Consider the following 21,354-nt stretch of genomic DNA (forward strand, 5'->3'; position numbering starts at 1 on the left):
GCCTTTCACAAACATAAGCTATATCCAAAGTAAGAATATAAAAATAAGTATAGCCTTTCACAAACATAAGCTATGTTTGAATACTAATTAATATACAGAGACTTACACTCTGCAATCCAACAGCTTCCTTAACATAGCTAGACTAGAATAGACTTTACGGTAAGAATTAGGTGTGGATCCTCTAAGATTAAAAAAAAAAGATTTCATAATTTTCATAAATAAGAGGCATCGACTACTCCCTTGGGCTTAACACATCTTATTCCTTGATTATGAAAGAAACAATTCTACCTTAATTCCACTAAAGATTCTACAATCTAAAATTGATTTCTATATTTTTCTCAAGTTTTCAAGTTTACAATCAGGTTTGGTCTCCCTAGGTTTGGAAAGCACCCGTAATTCGGGTCCACCCAACCACCCACTTTCCAATGTTTAAATCCTTTATCAACTTTGACCAGTTTCATAGACTCAGCTTAACTATATCTAATTCCATGGATTAGCTTGCCACTCTCTTCCACTCAACCACCCACTTTCTAGTGTTTAAATCCTTTATCAACTTTGACCAGTTCCATAGAATCAATTTAATCCTATCTAATTTCATGGATTAGCCTATCACCCTCCTTTAATGGGCCTATGGAGTTAGTGTGAACGCACATGTACCGGTAATTGAAATTCCCTTTTTCATTACGCACACACTCAAGCGAAAAATAGACTATACACATGCACTCCATAGCAAACATTTCTTTTCAAGATAAAAATTATGAAAAAAACTCAACATAAAATTGGAAAAAATATCTAGTACAGCATCATGAAATATTGCAGCATTTTCTAAAATATCCATCATTGTCTCCACACACCACAATCTTGTTCCTCAAAATAGGAGGGTATACACTACTAAGCCCAAACATTATGCCGACTAGAGGAGCCCATAAGTCTCACATTTGAATCCAATAACAGTCGTGCCAAAATCTAGGGAGACGCTTTTGATACTATACCACTCCCAAGGCAAGAATGCTCTAGCCAACCAGTCAATAGTAGCCACATGAAATTCACAAGTCTCCCCAGACATGCCCTACCCAGTATAATTGGAGCTGCCCCTTGTCCATCACTCTGACCATGTCAGGAGCACACCCATGTCCAACTGAGATGGGTCAAGGTCTCAGGGGGTGACCATCTTCGTGTAACAAGACTCACCACTTGGGCAACATCTATACCAAAAACCACACACTTGTACGGTACCTTAATAGGCGTCTATAGCAAACAATTCATAATGAATATAGAGCCAAGCAAGTAAAACATGATTAAACAGGCATGCATCACTTATGCATCCATAGTCTTAGTAAATCATCACAAGTCCGACGAGACTTTCACAGTCCTTGAGCCGCAAGTCTGATCATAGATCCTCCAGCCACATAATCCAGGCGAGGTCTCCGGTCATTCCATGAACAAATTTCTCTCACTAATCAATGAACTTTTGAATTCAAACTTGAAAAGCTATAACTTGTACTTCAAAAATTTAAATTTGAATCAAGAGATGCCAACTTACATGCATAAAGGCTTGAAATTGATATGTAGAAGTGCTGTTGAAGGCCTCCAACTTGCTCAAGAGATCCATGAGTTTTTTTGCCTTGAATTCAATGCATAACTACTCTAGATAAGTGGGTACTCTAGCCCACCATGCAACTAAAGTTAATTGTGTGCACCTGAGTGAATTGTGGGCTCATACTCATGGTTGAGTTTAACTCAAGGTCTTGTGGGCTAGGTTTGAGTTAATTGTGGGCTAGACTAAGGCTTGAGATATGCATGAGCCCCCTTTTTCTAAAGTGAACTACTATTTATACATGATACCCAAGTTGTTGCCATGGAGCACAAGGAAGGTAGGGAGCAAGTGTAAGAGCAAGTTGCCACATGAGCAAGCTGGAATTATCCCACATGAGCTAACAAAGCCAAGATGTACGCACCTCATATAAAAGGGGTCACTTTCAAGTAATCAAATTAAGCAAGTTCTCAAGTATTTCTATGAGTACAAGATTCAATCTTGTAACCTAATTGAACTTGAGTCTAAAGCTTAATTAGTTCATTTTCTACATCATTATGAGTGTAGTTTGGCATCACCCACCTTAGCTTAGGATTTTGCATCGTTATCACTTTAGCCCACATCCATAGCCACAGCTTGAGTACTCATGTTTTTCAACATGGTGTATCAAAGTCTCCCCTCTCCTCCTCATGAGCTTCTCCATTTTAAGCATAGGTCATTTCCTTCAATTTCATTTCATTAAGGTCACTAATCTTAACTTAATACAATCTTATCCAATGTTCTCCCTTCTGGCCTAAATATGTAGAGCTCCATTCTCCTTATCCTTACCACCATTGGCCAAGCCCTTTTAGGCACATTACCTACAAAATTTGTAGAGCTCCATTCTCCTTATCCTTACCACCATTGGCCAAGCCCTTCTAGGCACATTACCAACTCATCAAGGCGTCTACGTACATCCAAGGGATTCGGTAATTTTGCACTGTGGTAGCTCGAATTGGATGTTTCTGCTGCGAGAAAACTAGTCTTTTGATCCATTCTCTCTCTGTGAATCAAATTAGGTCAAACCCTTTTAGGGGTGTATTACCTATAGCTGAAGGACCCTACGTATCAAATCTTATGGCATTTCATGCATAGAGTCAAGCAAAAAACCAATTGCTTGATTTAGGGTAAATTTGGAAAATTTTAGGGTTGTTGAGCTAGTTCTTTCCACACAGAACACTTGTCCTTATCAAGGGCAACAAGGCTATGCAAAAAGTGCCTTAAAAAATAATGGTGAACTCAATTGAACCCTCCAAGTCTCTACTTCACTAATCACCATTTTCAGTGCTTACACTATCATTAGTAATTGTTTAGTAAAATTGATCTAATTAAGGATAAAAATTGACTATAAGCATCAAATCTTATCATTTGGCATTTAGGTTATTATCGGGAAGTATTTAAGCATATTTTATAATTTTTTACTTTGCTGGCGACTAGACATTGCCTTAGTGTAAACATGGGTAAGACCTTCACAAACGATGTCAAGCACAATAAATCAAGTTGACAAAATCACTAAGGAAGGGTTCCATACCTAGGCTACACAAAGGAAGTACCCTTAATGGACAAAAAACTATGGAAACTCATTAAAGATGATGCCCTTGCTAATCCTAATGATGATTGGGTAGAAAAGGATGAGCAAGCACTTTCACTCTCATCAGGTTACACCTAGGGCCTTACCTTATTCATCACATAGATTCCAAGGAACACGCTAAAGATGCATGGGTTGAGCCAAGTGTTTCAGGCTAACACCAATAATCAAGAAATTCATCTCAAAATTAAATTCTATGGGCTAGAGACGAACTTCAGTGAGACTAGCATAATTTGTTAGCAAGCTGAAGGAACCTTTGTCATTTTCTCATGTAGTTTCACTATTTTTTTGTCCTATTTCTTTGATGCTTGTTGGGCCAATTCATCTCTTTGTGTGCACACCTTAAATCTCTTTTTTCTCTTGGATTTCGGCCACCTAGACCTTGTGTGTATATATTACTTGGTATAGACTACTTTGGCTAAATCATCTCTTATCAAAGGTTACCATGTACTAGTATACTTTTACTCATTTGGCAAAGACATCTTTAAGGTTTGATAGAATAAACCCATGCTCATTCAAATTGCATTCAACCAAACCAACAACATAGTTATTGAGCTAGCTACATGGGCATACATTCAATATATGAATAATAAAAAAGAAAAAAAGATCACTCACTCATTCTCTACAAACCAACAAGCAATGATATCTCGGTTGGTTTTATTAGATCTATCTTGGTGTACACCACTCTTATGTGCATGTCTATTTTCTCCCTATAGCACTCAAAGAGATCACTGACATCACCAATAAGCAATGATATCTCACTTGATTTTCTTAGATCTATCATGGTGCACACCACCCTTATGTGTATGTCTTTTTTCTCCCTATAGCACTCAAAGATCACTGACATCCAAGAAACACTATGGTTTCCTTCCCACACATAAAACATTCTATTCTTCATAAACCCAAAGGAAGACTCAATCTCAATGAAATACATCATTTTTACAAAGCCTATTTAGCTTAAGGCATCAGGGACTACATTAATTTTACATGTATATACTTCTTAGGTTATGGGTGTTCACACTACATTAGTTTAACACACATATATACTACTTAGGTTATGGGTGTTCACACTACATTAGCTTGACACATATATATAACTTAGGCTATGGGTGTTCACACTTGTCTATTAGACATAACTCACTTAACTCACTTATTCACTAGTCTAGTATCTCTAACTCACTTAACTCACTTATTCACTAGTCTAGTCTCTCTAGCTCACTAACTCACTTATTCACTAGTCAAGTCTCTCTAACTCACTTACCTCACTTATTCTCTAGTGTGGTCTCTAAACCCTTATTCTCTAGTGTGGTCTCTAAACCCTTATTTTTTAAGCTCCTAATTTAGCAAATATGGCCTAGGCACATCCTTGGGCATACCCAAGTGCCATCATGGGTGTCTAATATTACAATTACCATTTCAATGAAGCTCTAAGCCAAACTTGACTTTTGCCATGCTCTTGGGTTCTAATTGTTGGCCATTGAAAACCCATATTTGGTTGATGTAGACCTCTAGTCCACCTCTAATTAGTGATTTTCACCTTGGACCCATCTCTAGCACCCACCCATGATTTAGAGGGTTAGAGGCCAAGTCATGAGATTAGTCTCATTGCTAAAGCCTTGTAATTTTTCACACATTCCTCCCATAGATAATTCGTGCTTCCTTGGCATCACTACTCCCTTAGTTGATCTCCTTAGTCAACCATTTACTTGGACTCGATCAAGGTTAACAAAGATGTAGGAAGCAAAAGGGTGAGTGTGGTACGGAGGAGCTCTACATCTTGAGTGCTTTGGTTCTCCAAGAGATGAAGGTAAACATCTTGGATGTAGCACTTTACATGGTTATTGAGGAGCTCTAATGAGGTTTCATAGAAACTGGGATGAATGGGAAAAAGCATTGAAGATGAGGGGGGAGGGGGGGAGCTTAGCTCTAGGTAAGTTTTCTCCTCATAGATTGAAATTCAATATTAGGTAGCACTAACTAAGAAGGTTGAGGACAACTATATGAGGTACGAGACAATAGAGAAGAGAGTGATTAATTAGAGGCAAGGTTTGGTCTTTGAAGAAAAAGGTGGTAAGACTTCACTATTTGATACAAGATACAATGGATTGTAAAGTGAGGGAGTCAATGGGATCGGAGAGGAAGATCTTAAACTAAAGGAGGTATAAGGAGATTTTTTACTAGAAGAGGTTGAAATTTTGTACTACCCAGGAGGATACTATGGGTAGGGAGTCCAAATCCGATACAACCAACATGAGCATGTCTGGCTTCTTTTGGTCTAGCCAACGGATTGTCATCACCAATATCTTTAGGGATTTGATAAATTTTCTAAATTTATTGGAACTCGACTCATCTAACTTATAGAAGCTTTCTTGGAACACCTTACCTAATTACCTTTAATTTTTTGCCAAGTGTCCATCTTCTTGGTTACATCTCAATCCCTTCAAGTGTCGTTTCTTGGTGGTCCAAGACACACTTCTAGGTCACATCATCTCTTATGAAGGCTTTACACCCGCCCGACCCCAATAAGATTGTTGAAATCCTTAGACTTTCTCCCCCCATCGTTCACAAAGGAACCCAAGTCTTTATCAGGCACACCGGTATCACTGTTGCTTTATAGATATGTATGTTAACGTTGTTAGCCTTACGCCTCCAGGAAGTTCAAGTGTGAACATAGCTAATCGTGGGGCGAGCACTTTTACCTTATGCTGCCAAGGGTTTTTTTCCCGTGAGAACACACCCTTAGTGTGTTATCAGCCAAGTCAGCCCTCTAAGGGCTACTAGTATGTTGTACTCCACATGCTCATTATCCAATTGAGTACATTCCAGATATCACTATTGTCTCAGTTACTCTTGAGCTTGTGTGCATGTCTTATCTGTGAGTCTGTGGTGCAGAGCATCTTCTTTCACATCCAAGATTGGTATCAAAGAAATGTTGTCTTGAAGACAGTGCCTAGGGTTTAGAGTTTAGCTTCTCAGCTATAGCTCTTCACTACCAAACGCTTTCTTGGCACAGGTTTCAAAGCAAGAGTTTCAGAGCTCTCATTCTGTTGACACTCGTGCTGACCTTCATCTTATTGGCGCTGCTACTCATTCTGGGTAAAATATTGCTCTACGCACTTTTAATCAGATCTAGGGTTTTGCCTTCTTTTGTACATTGGCGTTATTTTTGTTAATACTGCCATACTGCTATTCATTCATTCAGCTTTCTTTTAACATTGGACTTCTGTGTCTGTCAGCTTTGAACTATCACCTTCTTAGCATTCTTCTTGAGCATTTGACTCTTGCATTAGTTGATTTTGCTTTGTCAACTCATTTAATTGCATTAGTCAATATTGCCTTAGTTGCTTTCTGCATTCAGTGTCTGGCTTTCAATCTTCAGTAGTCACACTTCGCTCTCCACTTTTAGCGTGTGCCTCCTCGGCTTTTAACATTCACCACTTTGCTCTACATAGAAACACCAATGAATTGTTTGGCATGCTGTCCGTTGAGGACAAGTTGGATGGAACCAACTATCCCATGTGGGTATATATGATGCGTCATGTTTTGGCGGCCAAGAACCTATGGGTATATGTATCTGGTACTAAGACCCGGCGGCCTACTAGGGCCGCATCTCCTATCACAGTATGTCCTCTGGATCCGCTATTGGAACCAGTGAATCTGGTTCTAGTGGCAATGTATAGCCTACACCTGTTCCTCCTACACTAGAATAACTTAGATGGGATGCCAAAGATGCACACGCACATGCACTTATTTCCCTCTTCCTGCAAACGGCAAGTTATTTGTCACATCCAATCATCTTCTTCCACTAGTGCATGGGATGCCCTTGCCTCTCTATATATATCAGATCTACAATGAATCCCGAGTTGCCTCTCTTTGGAAAAAGCTTGACTTGGAGCATCTCACAGAGGGTGAATATATGGATGCATTTCTGACCCATGTCAAGGATCTACGGGAACAACTCATCAATATTGATGAGATTATTCCGAATAGTTCTCTTGTGTCTACCGTTTTCAATGGCCTACCTGAATCATATCAGGGATTTGCTACCACACTCCAATAAAGAACAATTTAAAATTGTATACTTTTGATGAGTTGGTGGCTCTCCTGCTTCAAGAAGAGCAGTCTCATTCTAATCGAAACAATATGCTTGCTTCTCATCAGGCATTTGCTACCTCCCATCGTGGCAAAGGCAAATATGGGGCTTGTGCTAAGACTAAGGGCCAAGCACCAGCCCAGTCGTCAGGGAACCCAAAGCCCAAAGAGGAGCTATCTGAGAAGAAGAAGAGATGCAATTACTGTCAGAAACCTGGTCATGTTTTAGAAGACTGTCAGAAGTGAGAAAAAGAAACAGCAGTAAGGACTTGCTGCCACTACAAGTGACAATGCAGAGGAAGCCAATTTTGCACATGATGGCAATGCACTGACAGTCAAATGCAGTGATCTGCATGCCTCTCATATGTTCTTGTCAGATGCTAATTGGTACTTTGATCCCAATGCCATTAAGCACATTACTTCATGCAAGAAGCTGTTTTCTACCTTGTGCGATGGTTCGGAACAATTTTGTGTGCGGCATTGGCGATGTGGAATTGTCTTCACGCTTTGGGGATCCTTATACTCTTGCTAACACCTTGTATGTACCCGAAATATGCAAGAATCTCATTATGCAAGAGAGGAGCAGCTAGATTATCCTAGAATACATCCCGAACGTCGAAGTTGAAATGGTAGTAGCCCCTGGGTCAAAAGGTCGGCCTCATGTAGAGTCAAATGTGAACTCATGTCACTGTCCTGTAGCACCACTCAAAAAGTTGAAGCATGATCGACCACAACTCCATCCTCCATCTATGGCCTGAATGAACTATCTCCTCATCACGTGAAATAGATGATGAAGGATCTGATGGTCGAAGTCTGGATGTCCCAAATATATGCACAAAGTCGGCAAAAGTGATCTATAATCTGATCATGTTGGGTAGCCCATGATACTGCATATGAAGAATCTCAACTAAGAATCTAGCATCACATCTGCGTCTCCAATCATCAAGAGTCACAAGATGTTGCCGTCGAAGGAAACAAGGACCGTGTGGCGAGTAGCAGAAGGGTAATGGTAATAAACCATGGCTACGTGTGAACACTACCCAATTTCTCAAATCATGTGAACACCTCACACAAATGTGCTCATGTGTGAACAAGTCTCACAATGCATAAAAGCATATGAACAAAGCCCAATGCCTGTGAATAACACCCACAATGCTCCAATGTACGTGAACAAGCACTAATAAAAGCACAAAATTGTGTGAACGTCTCCCACAATACATCAAACGGCCAAAAGTATGCGCATGAATGCCCAAAATGCACCAAATCAACCACACGGCACACTAACTGCCTCCACGAGGCTCAAAACATGTGAACAGGCCGCCCCGAATACACGTGAACATGCTCAAACAAATCCAAAAGCGTGTGAATAACACTCACAATGTATGTGAACTACCCACATGTAGCATGTGATCAATGTGAAAGAACCCCCAAACTGGCATGTGAACACCCAAAAATGTCCACCACCATGCACCAAAATCTCACACGTGTGAACAATCTCAAAAATCTTAAGGGTGAGGGAGAGTATGGAATGTGAGCAAGGGTAAGTGGTCTCTCTTCTTCCCACTCACGTTGTTTGATGCCATACTCAGCGTTCCTCCCTAGGACACTTTACTCCTTGAGTCAATAATGAAGATCTCCATGCATGATGGCCAGCCACTCTGCTGAAGCATGGAACTTGTGTGCTGAAGGCGATGGCTAGTAGGCGCGACAGCTGTTGCTCGCTACAGAAATGGCAAGAAAACACACTGAGTTGTGGTTGCACGTCGCTTGCTGAGTTGTGGTTTTAGTGCATGCAGGGACTGACTGCATGGTCGCCTAGCAACGCCATGAGTGAAGAGGATTTCGTTTGGTCGAAAAGTTGGATTGCTTGTTGAGATTGGCCGTGTTGGGTATGCAATAAAATAATTGTCGTCCATGTTTTGCTCATACAAGCTGTTAAAGACTTGTAGTGCTTCAAAAATGCTTCCCGTGTTGGACTTTTGCTCTTTCTTGGCAACTCAAAGGCTTGACATGAGTTAAAGTGATAACATGAGTGGCTAATTGTCGCAAAAGCTTGTAAGAAGGTATGCATTAGAGATGTTAAGAGAGGAGAGCAGATCCTCATTAAGGGCCACTGCAACTTCTTGGCTTGAGAATGTCATTATCCCAACTTTTTTTGACGGGCTTGTATGTTGTAAAATGAACTGTAGAAAACAAATGAGTGTTGCGCTTCTGAGGATGGGAGAGTAGCTGAGCGAACTAAATGAATTGTAGAAACTCTCTGCTCATAGAAAAGAATGCAGACTCTCTGTTGTTGCACATGTTGTCTAAGCCTAAAGAATGCAAGAACTATGTTGAGCAAAGAAGCTACTATACATGTCATCTGAAATTTGTAACTCTTGTGCATTTTTCTCTTGCACCAAACATATACCCTTAAGCAACCATACAACTCTTAAACGTTGATCTTTATTGCAGAGGCAAGCTCTTTGCATGCACCTAAAATTGCGTGTGATTAGAGTGATGCCAAACGTTGCTACTATTCAGAAAATATGATGATACTAGCTAGTTAGAAGATCTGAATTTGAACATCTCTTTGGTTTATGAAGATTAGACTTGCTACTATGAGAAGAACTGCTATCAAGCTGTGCTCTCCAAGAGGTGAAGAGGAAAGCTATGAAACAAGCCATAGGAGCCTGCATGCTTGATCATGGAACTCCTTTCTCAAGATCCTATAGCCCACGACTCGTATAGTTGTGGTTGTTGTGGTGGGGCTGTTCAATATGTTCTTGAGAAGTTTCACCTCTGAGTTGAGTGCTTGGTTTGGCTGCAAGTGACACCTTAGTTGTTGCTGATTGTGTTGATAGGGTTTAGGTGTTTGTTGTCTTTCTGTGCTTCCCCAAATCATATGGGGAGCGATATGCCAATCTGATCTCCACAATGTGCTCCCATAGAGATGTAGATCTGATATGTTACAATGCAGATTTGCCCTTCTCTGCTCTAGCCACACTTCCAATCCTTTCCTGTTATACTGGCCAAGCTTAGCTCCCTTTTGTGTTGTTTATTAGTATTGGTACTATAGATTTGTAATGCTCTACAATTTTGTAATGCTATGAGTTTCTTAAATCAATTGTGTTATTTTGCTTTTCTTCTACAGATCTATTGCTTGCAAGTGTGTCTCAATCTGAGAGTATCAAGAAGCTTTCTATCCTGAAACCACAATGTCCTTTGGTGTACGAGGCACACTAGTTATGGCCAGAGGACTGAGTTTGACTCCCAGTGGGGCTTAATGAGTATCAACAAAAACAGTTTGCAGTAAATTTTCATTCAATAGTGCATTCATACATCATTTCATGTCGTGTATACATTATCTCTGACATGCATACATTAACTTTCTATAAATTTGTCAACTTCAAACCATGGATGCCTTATTTGTTGCATCAATATTCACTTGCAGACATCAAGCTTTGCATCAAACTGTGTAATCTGTCAAAAATCTTGCTATCTTGCAAGATTTGCACTTCCTTGCACTTTCTTGCATTCCAACACACCAAGATTTACTTCTGTCTCTATTTCTTGTGCATTTGTGACTAAATAAAACTTGATATTGAAGTTTTCTTGCACAGAATGTAAAGATGTTGAAGTTTTCTTGCACATAATGTAAAGATCTTGTACAAATTTCAAGAAAATTAACTTTAGGACAAGATTAAGGTTTAGAGTAAACTCATTGCCACCATTTCTTGCACTAAATTTGAAGAAATTTGAATTTCTGCACTTTCTTGAAAATATGTACCAAGTGTACTAAACTGCACAGAAAATCTTAAAAATCTGCAACTGGTACAATAATTCTACACTGCACTCTGCACAGTTTCCCCAAAAAAATTACAAAGATTTCAAATATAGAAGAAAATATGCATATTCTACACTTTCTTGAATTTTCGGCAACTTCTTGAATTTTTTTGCAAAGTAGAGCAAACCCTAAATCTCTCCCTAGATTCAAAACTAAGGAAAAATCTAAAGGCTCCTACTACTAAACTATGAAAAAGTCCACTAGATTTTTTTCCAAAATCAAGAAAATCGGATTTCTGAAATTTAGGGTTAATGAAGTGGCAAAAATGATTCAATGGACCAAAACCTAGGCTAGGATCAAAAGCCTAAGCTCTAATACCAATGCAAGAGAGGAGCATCTAGATTATCCTAGAATTAGCTTAAGATTATCCTAATTAGCTTGGATTAGGGAAAGCAAGAGAGATTAGCACTAAGAAGCATGGAAAGTAAAATGTAATAAGTATCACAAGATATCAAAAAGGTCTCAAAACGTACAATACTCCTAGAGCACATGCCTTTTATAGTCCCAAGGCCCATGTTCCCTAATCCCACATGGAAATGACCCTAAGCCGATGTGCCTAGGCTCATCCCATGTGCATGTGCATCCTAAGAACACTTTGTTACAATTTCTATCTCAGCACTTGCCACTTGCCAAAAGATGGCTTGAAGATTCAGTTTTTTGATCATTATTATTCCATTCACGACGACAAAACTGATTCAGATTCGATTCTCTTAATTGGTACACTACACAATGGTCTATATAGGCTTGACATGTATGAAAGGAGTACTAATCCTCATGCCCTGACTTTTTCCATGCCACAGATTCAGTGTGACACTGAGCTTTGGCATGCTTGGTTTGGTCACTTAAATTTATCATCTCTTTTACGGTTACAACGGTAAGCTATGGCTCATGAACTGCCACTTATGCAGCTCCCCCACAAGCATGTATGCGAGGGATGTATACTGGCAAAAATGAATCGTCAATCCTTCTCGAAAGATGGCACTGTTCGTGCTACTCGCCCATTGCAACTACTTCACATAGATCTTTGTGGTCCTATGTAGGCTTTGCTCCCTCTTTAGGTGGACATTTGTAGTTCATGACTTTTATTGATGTGACTATACATACTTCCTGAAAGTCAAGTGAGATGCCTTCTTAGCTTTCAATCAGTTTCTTCCTCTTGCTAAAAATGCTTGCAATCATATGCTGTTGACATTGCGTATCGACACAGGGGGGACTATTTGTCAAATGAGTTTTCTTTCATGTTGTCCCATGGTATTTCTCATTAGTATACTACTCCTTATACACCACATTAGAACAGTGTCGTTTTGAATATCAAAATCAAACACTCGTGGAAGTGGCAAAATTTATGCTCAAAAGCAAGGATCTGCCTTTTAGATTTTGGCTTAAAGCAGTCATGTGTGTGCCAATTATGTATTGAACTGCTATCCAATCAAAGCCTTGAAATCTATGAGCTTGTAATGCTTGGAAAGGCAAAATTCCAGCCATTGCTCATATGCATGTATTCAGTTGTCTGGCTTATATGTATGTACCAGCATAGCACAGACATAGGCTTGAGCTAAAGGTTTTGAAATGTATTTTCATGGGCTATAGTAGTGAAAGCAAAGGATATCGGTTGTATCACTGTCCAGTCAAAAGCTGATTGTTTCTAGAGATGTCGTCTTTGATGAATTTGCATCTCAACCCATGCTTTCCTACCGGCTACAGCCATCAATTGATGCTCCGGATGTATTTTATACATTAATGCCTTTGTTTGGTACTATGCTGGCTCTTTTGAGCCCACCTTAGCCCGCCTTAGCTCCGACTCATCAACCACCTATTGCTCATTAGAAAATTCAATAGTTCAAAAATATCCCTGTTGCTCTGGAGGATCAGCAACCCTTTAATTCGGATGCCTTGGGTGATGCATTAATTGAAGAGGATGTAACTATTCATGATTCTCAACGGATTCCGCACTGGCAACGGGTTGCGTGACAACAAGCTGCATGCACCTTTGCCGGAAGGACATGATTTGCCTCTAGACATGCATCTCATTTTGTTGACAAAGCCCTTGTTGCTATTGCACACTGAATGAGAAACCGATTTCTCACTTTGATGCTTTGGAGGATGACAATTGGGTTTTTGCCATGTGTTCAGAATTGGATTCCATTGCCAGAAATGATACATGGAAGTTATGTGATCTGCTTGCTGGCAAATGTGCTTTAGACACCAAGTGGGTGTTTAAGCTGAAATGGAAGTCCGACAGCTCAGTTGATCAGAATAACACTCGATTAGTCACCAAGGGCTATGCCTAGACAGAAGGCATTAACTATGATGAGAATTTTGCACCTACATCACATATGACAACCATTCGGACTCTGGTTGCATTGGTTGTGCATAAATGTTGGAACGTGCATCAGTTGGATGTCAAAACTACATTTCTGAATGGTGATATGCAGGAAGAGATTTATGTCACACAACCTCTTGGATTTGTTCAATAGGGTGAAGAGAATCGGGTATGCAGATTGCATAAAGCACTATATGGCCTTAAACAGGCTCCTCGTGCCGCTTGGTATCAGAAGATACATGCATATGGCCTGTTTTCAGAATAGCCCCACTGAAAGAACTCTTTATGTCCGCATGGAAAGGGATCATCTCCTTATCCTCAATCTTTATGTGGACAATCTGCTCTCGTGGTGATGACAGGCTTTAACGAGGGGAACGTTGCAGCTTTCATCGCTGACCTGCTGAATACATTTGACGTTTCTGATATGGGTCTTCTGCATTATTATTTGGGTACCTAGTTTGTTCCGATTGAGGGGGGAATCATGTTATCTCAACAAACATACATTCAACAGCTCTTGGAACACTTTCAAATGACAAATTGCAAACCTGTTTCTACTCCTGGGGGAACCTGGTTTTTGCCTGTCAATTGAGGATTCTTCTGAGCCTTTTGATGTAGCCACCTATCAACAGCAAGCTGTCGGATGCCTTATATATCTGTGCAATACCCGTCTAGATGTTCAGTATGCAGTGTCACAATTGAGCGGATTTATGCATTATCCCAGAACTTGGCATTGGTAGGTAGTGAAGCTTGTCTTCCACTACCTTCAAGGCACTCAACACTATGCATTTTTTTATAGAAATGAGTCTTCCTTATGCTTGTCTCTCTGCATACACAGACAGTGATGACTGGGTAGGATGTTCCGACACAAGAGTGTCAACCAATGGTGGTGGATATTGTTTTCTTCTTGTGGCAGCTTATGCATCTCATGGCTCAACAAGAAGTAGCCACCAACAATAGCCACATATAGTTGTGAAGCTGAATACAGGCATCATTCACAACTATTGTGGAATGTGTCTAGCTCTACCGTCTTTTGGTTGATCTTGGTATCGGACATCAGTCTGCTACCATCCTTTACAATGGTAGTTAAAGCACATTAGCAGTTGCATGGAATCCCGTATTGAGGTGCATTATCACTATGTCAAGGAACGACTCCATGCTGGAGATAGCCTTGACCTACGTGCCAACACCAAGCCAATGTGGGAAATGGTTTTATCAAGCCCCTTTCTAGGGAGAAGTTTGAAGCTTTCCGATAAGCTCTGAATTTATTACCTCTACTAGGGTAGTTTGCTATGCCTTGTATCAGTTCACGCCATTCACTTCAGGGGGGTTTGTTAGCCTTCTGCCTCTAGGAAGTTCAGGTGTGAACAGAGCTGATCACGAGCACTTTTTACCCTATGCTGGGGCAGGGTTTTTTTTTTGTGAGAACACACCCTTAGTGTGTCATTAGCCACATCAGCCCTCAAAGAGTTACTACTAGTACATTGTACTCCACACACTCATTATCCAATTGAGTACATTCCACCTACTATCACTATTGTCTCAATTGCTCTCTGAGCTTGTGTGCATGTCTTGTCAGTGACTCTATGTAGAGAATCTTCTTTCACATCCAACAGACGTAGCCCTTTCCTTGACTCACCTAGTCAAATCTTCTAGCCTGACATCTACTACCTTCTTTACCTACCTTGACAAGCCCTCTCAGAAGCCCCCATCCTCATTCCACTAGACTGGACGATCATTTTTCATGTCCATACAAATTCAAGTTTCATTGTAGTTCTCACAGTCCTCACCCAGCTAAGTTGGGAGTATAAAATGGATTAGCCTATCTACTACGCCAATCAGGAGTATAAAATGAGCAATCCTATCTACTATGCCAGTCGTCTCCTCAATCTCGTTGAATAGAACTACAACACCATGGAGCGGGAAGACTTGGCCCATTGTCTATGCTTACTAAAAGTTTTGTCACTATCTTTTGGTCAGTCACTTCATCGTTATCTCAAATTATCATGCCCTCAAATAGCTTATCACAACAAACGCCAACTGGCCTATTGTTTCTGTTGGTGGTTTCTTCTATCCAAAGAATTTGATTTTTGAAATTCTATTATGGCCTAGCAAACATCACGTTATGGCAAACCACCATCTCTCTTACATTGACACTTGCGAACCCGCAAGTGTCAATACCTACTATTGCGAACCCGCAATAGTAGGTATTGATTGACAATCTTCCTGATAGTGTTCTTTTTAAAGTGGTGCTACCCCAGATTGGTAATGGGGTGTTCTTGCTTTGCTCTCTACATGATAATTCCCAATCAACATAGGCCCCAAAGATAAACATTGGCTTTAGGTGAAAAACTAGCCCTTCTAACTCATAGCCAATCATCTCTGCAAGGCTTGTCATGATGGTGTTCTATAGTGGTGTATCGGCCCTCACAAGTTGCCACATCTTGTTGACTCAAGAGACTTGGTGGTGTTCACTCATGTAAGGTTGCTCACGATGGTGTTATATGGTGGTGTGTCAGCCCTCACAAGGTGTCACATCTCGACGAAGCTCACTCAAGATTTGGTGGTAGTCACTATCCTCCTAGTGGACACATTATGAATGCCCTCTTGTTCCAACATGGCCTGTGTTGGCCAACCATGTTCAAACATTCCATCCAATTTGCCAAGTCTTATGACACCTATGCTAGCAGTGTGCACCTAGATTATACTCGTCTCTTTTCTTCTTGAGGCTAATTTCTTTTTCAATCTCCTTGCCTTGCCTCATTGTCTTGCCCTCCCCTTTTCCTAATTGTTTCTTCTACCACACTCCCTCATGGCACACGACTAGTATTTTGGTTTCATACAAGCACTCCATTGCTTGTTTTTTATGACCTTGGGAGAGTGCACCACCCCATGCACTAGGTGCTCCCTTCCATAGGCATGACTCCCATGGCCACATCTCCATGATGATGACCATGTTAATACAACACTCTCAAGGTAGAGTTTTGTGATGATGTTTTGGGTCGTCCTTCGTCAAACCCAAGAGGGGCTCACTTGAATATCTTGGAGAGGAGAAGAACTTCACAGCTAGTTGTGAGCTTTATGATGGTATGTTGGACAAGGTTTTGGCTAATTTGACCATGATATGTGATAATCAAAGGACTTCTCACAGCTTTGGTAATGATTTTAGGGTTTATGCTACTATTTGTGTAAGCTTGAAGGCTTTACATGATGGCAATGCAACCATGGCTAATTGATTTACCTACAAAGCCCGCTCAATCATCTGGCCAACTGAAACCAGATTCTTTGTTATGTTCGGAACATGAAGTACAGCTACAAGGTACTTCACTTTGCCATCCTGCATAGACAATGGCACATCTCCAGCATGGGCAATTGGATGAGCATTGTCATCCCCTGTTTCCACAAAACCTGGCCTTTCAAGGTTTTTCATCTCCTTGAACCACTACCCATGACTTGTCATGTGGTTCGAAGCACCTGAATCAAAGCACCGTACATCATCTTTATGTGCTGCTTCAACATTTTCAGACATGGCATTAACGACGTGCTGCATAACAAACAACCTTTCATTATCCTCATTGTTTCTGCTCAAGGATGCATAGTTGTTTTGCTGCAATTTTCCATTTTGCATGTCAGCCAATTGTGTGGGTCTTAGAGTTCACATGCAAATCATGGGTCAAGAGAGAAGGAGCTGAGAACTTGTAAGAAGAACCATCAGTGGCCTACCCTCTTGCCATCCTCCATCCTCTAGGCCTCCAAGAGGAATCTATCCGTCCAAGGGAGGAACTACCATCAGCTTCATTGGAGGAGGTGTTGACGGGTGAATTTCCCTCTTTCCTGGATCGATGATTGTCTCATGATCCCCTTCCCCTTGGAGAATCGATCAGCTCATGATGCCCTTCTCTCCATGAGAGGCAGTTATTGACATGACTCCTCTCCCTGCAGGATGAAGTTAAAGAGATGAATTTAGGATGTGAGGCCATCCACCCACCCATCGAGCTAGGAATTGCTCCTCCACCACTCCCCATGCCTTGTTGTTCATTATGAGGTAACAATACCCCTCTCCCACCCCTATGTATGGAACCATGAATCCATGATAGCCCCTTTAATGTATAGCTAGTAGTCATGACTTTCTTCTAAAGTCATACCATCCTCTAGTAGTTGTAGTGGGTCTTGCTGTAAGTCTATGTCGTCGCTCCTCATAGTGGTGGGAGTGACACCTCGCGTATATTGTTTAGCAAGGCCACATTGTGCTTCACTCCCCCCCATGTAGATCTTCAGAGAATGCAAATCCACAAATTGGTATTTTTAACTCGTGTTTTTTTGTTTTAATTGATTACCTTGGTGTAATGGAGCACTATGTAACCCTTCAAGCTCACGTTGCATGTTTACAAGTAAGTGTTCTTTTCCATTTTCTTTGATTCAAGCTCTTTTTTCTTGCATTTGGTAAATTTGAGTTTTGGTTCATTTTAGGCATTAATCTCACCATTAATCCTTTTAGAAACATCATTAGGTTGCACTGATCATATCGTTGGATAGATTAGGAATAGCTAAACCATTCTATCAAATAAAAAGCCCAAAAATGCACTATTAAGCATGAATTAGAGGAGCAAACCTAGTTTTTTGCCCAAATATGTGAAAATTGCTCTACGGTTTGCTTGTTTATGTGCTCGTTGACAGAGCCTGTGAATGCACATTCACATTTAGGAATACATGTTCACATGTAGGAATGCACGTTGCTCATCTATAGTAAAAATTTAGAAAATTCTGATTAAAGAAAGGTCAAAAAATATTCCCTAAAAATTTAGAAAATTCTGATTAAAGAAAGGTCAAAAAGTATTCCCTTCATAAATGACTATAATGATAAAAAAGACTGAATACTGAAACATAACGTGGCGCAAAATTACATCACTGCAGCTGGTAGAGCTACCAAATTGATGTACGTGCATACCCAATTGGGAACACATGTTCTCATCTTGTGAACACATGGCTGTGCATGTTTCCATCTCCTCTAGACATACACATTCACATTCACAGATCCACGTGCACATTCCCGGACTTGTGAATGCACATTATTAAGTCAAATAAACACATGGCCATGTTGGAGTCATAATATTTGTGGAAGACACCCACATTTCTAGTGTCATTATGGATGGTGGCTTAGGTGTCAACATATTGCCAGAGGCCATCTTACCAATTGAGTCTCTTTATGGACAAGTGCTTTGGAGCATCTTTTGATGCAGTTGTTGGAGGATGTCATCATTGATGATGCATGTGATCCTGTTTGTCTAGAAGGTGAAAATATGGAGCCTCTTTGGAATGGCATACAATGGATTTGAAAGCAACATGGTGGAGCTTGTGGAGTTGTTGCCGATTGCACAGTCCTCTCCAACTAGTGTGGTCAACTAGCATTGGCTCAATGGAACCAAAGATAAGGTTGCCATGCTGGACTTGAATGATATGGTTGTGGCTCTTATGGTCATCTGCATACTTTGACCTCACCATCCACCTTGATGCTCTACCCCTGAACTTTGCCCTCTATCAAACCCATCTTCCCCTATCTCCCGCCTTTCCCCTTTTTTCCTTTATCGACCCCCTCCCACTAAATTTTCCCATCCCCCCCTTCCTCTCTCTCTCTTCTTTCTCACCAACCACCAACCACCAACCACCATCCCCCCCTTCCCCCCTCTCTCTTCTTTCTCACCAACCACCATCCCCCCTTCCCCCCTCTCTCTTCTTCCTCACCCACTTCCATCCCCCATTCTCCCCATCCTACTGATAAATTTCCCTTTCCACCACCTCATTCTCTTCTTCCCCACCAAATACCATCCCTCCCTTTCCCGTTTTCTCTATATATTTTATTTCAAAAAACCTTTCCCTACTTTATTTATTTTTATTTATTAATTCAAAAAAACCCCTTACTTTCTAAGTTTACATTTGAGAGCTTGATGTCTTTCCCTTCATTTGGAAGTTGTGGTATGCTAAGAGCGAGACACAACCTATGAGGATTAAGTACTATTGGATCGAGATCAAGAGTGTGTAGATTAATAGGGCTTTCTAAGGTAGGTTGATCACATAAAAACTATCATAGAAAGAGAAGGGAAAAAAAACTCAATTGAGCTATTGAGAATAGATTTAAAAAATATGAGGTATTTAGAGTTTGAATTAAATGTATATTAATAATAGAGAATAAAGAAAAAGAGCTAAAGTAGAGAGTTAGTAATCCAAAAGGATTGTGAGGGGGAACATTAAGATCTACTAAGCTTAAAGAGGAGCTCATTAGCATGTCTTCCTTCTTATTTAATTGTTCATTTTAGACACTCTAGTTGTTTGGACTACTTCTAGTTCCTATTGCATTTATATTATCCTTTGGTTTTTATCTTTCAAGGTCACTTCATATAATAAGTATTGCTTCTTTGAGTCACCTTATTACTTCTAGTTCTTATTGCATTTATAATATCCTTTGGTTTTTACCTTTCAAGGTCACTTCATATGATAAGTATTGCTTCTTTGAGTCAAAACCTTCGGCCATTCTTTTGTCATGGAGCTCCTTTTGTACTTTCTCATAGTACCTTCTTCTTTTATCTCCCTTTTGTTTGCTTTGAAAGCTTAAAGCTTCTCTGGCTATCAAACTCCATCTTGATGTGTGGTCATTATCACATCTTTCATTTGTAAGCCTACTCACATCATTTGCATAAAGTCTTTCAGTAGTTCTAAGATCTTGCTCCAAGGTTACTTGTTCTCATCTTCCTTGGAGAAATTGTCTTGTTTTTGTAGCAACCTTTTATTGCAAAGAGTGCTTCTTCCTTCTTGCCCTTATACAATTGCTATAAACTTGACTCTACTTATTACTTCTCCTCCAACATTTGGAAGAATCTTCTGGTGTAAGCCAATATCAATGAACAAGGCCCCTTAAATAATTGGTAGCTTGATTGTGGGGCTAGTTTGATCCCATAAATTATCTTGAGCTTGTAGACTTTTTTTCCAATAGTTGGGGGCCTTCAATCTTAGGGAATGTTCTGCATAAACCTCTTAGGGGATGTTCCTCATTAACCTCTTAGGGGATGTTCCTCATAAACCGCCTCAACGATTGATGATAAAGGAATTTATAGTTGTCTAAAACAACATCCCACATTGACTCCACTACTAAGGCTATTTAGATCCCTAAATGTGTAACTAGGGATTAACAATCATATTTGTGGAGAGACTTTATTATCCCATAAAGATGATGGATGAACAATAGATCTGAAAACTATATAATTGAACCAAGAGGCTTGTAATCAATAATAGATATTGTGCATGTGGCTGAGAACTAATCTAGCCTAGACCTAGGTTAAAGGTTTGCTAAACTTTGTAGGTTAGCACTTTGCAAAGTATGGGATACATATAGTGGTGGTCTTACTATGAGGTGGTTTAGAGATTTAAAGGACTACGTAGCTTGGTAGGTTAGCACCATGCATGGTATGAGATACATATAGTGGTGGTCTTACTATGAGGTGGTTTAGAGATTTAAAAGAATTTTGCTAGTACATATGTTTACTCTTCTCCATATACTCATGGGTGGTTCATAGTAGCAAACCTAAGCTTAGGCCATGATTGTGACTCTCTATAAGTAATTATATTTAGGGTATGATTATGTGTTAAATTTATAGGTTTTATCATCATGAAGGTGCTTGAGGTGGTTCATTTAGTAGTGGACCTATGGTTGCAATTGGTGAATCCATGGCAAATCCGTGACTATAAGTCTTTGTAGGTCTCACATATTCTCTAGATAGATCTATGCTGTGACCATGTTTTTGGTCTCCTGGAAGCCAAAACCACTCAAATCCTTTTGTAACAAGATTCACTTGTACTTATCCAAATTTCCATTAGCCCTGTAATTTAACTTGTACAACCATTGCCCCAAATCACTAGCTAATCACAAAACTATTGGTCTATAATTAACAAGTTCAACAATA

This window comes from Cibotium barometz, chromosome 17, assembly GCF_041138505.1.
Source record: "Cibotium barometz isolate CiBa-2024 chromosome 17, ASM4113850v1, whole genome shotgun sequence".
NCBI lineage: Eukaryota > Viridiplantae > Streptophyta > Polypodiopsida > Cyatheales > Cibotiaceae > Cibotium > Cibotium barometz.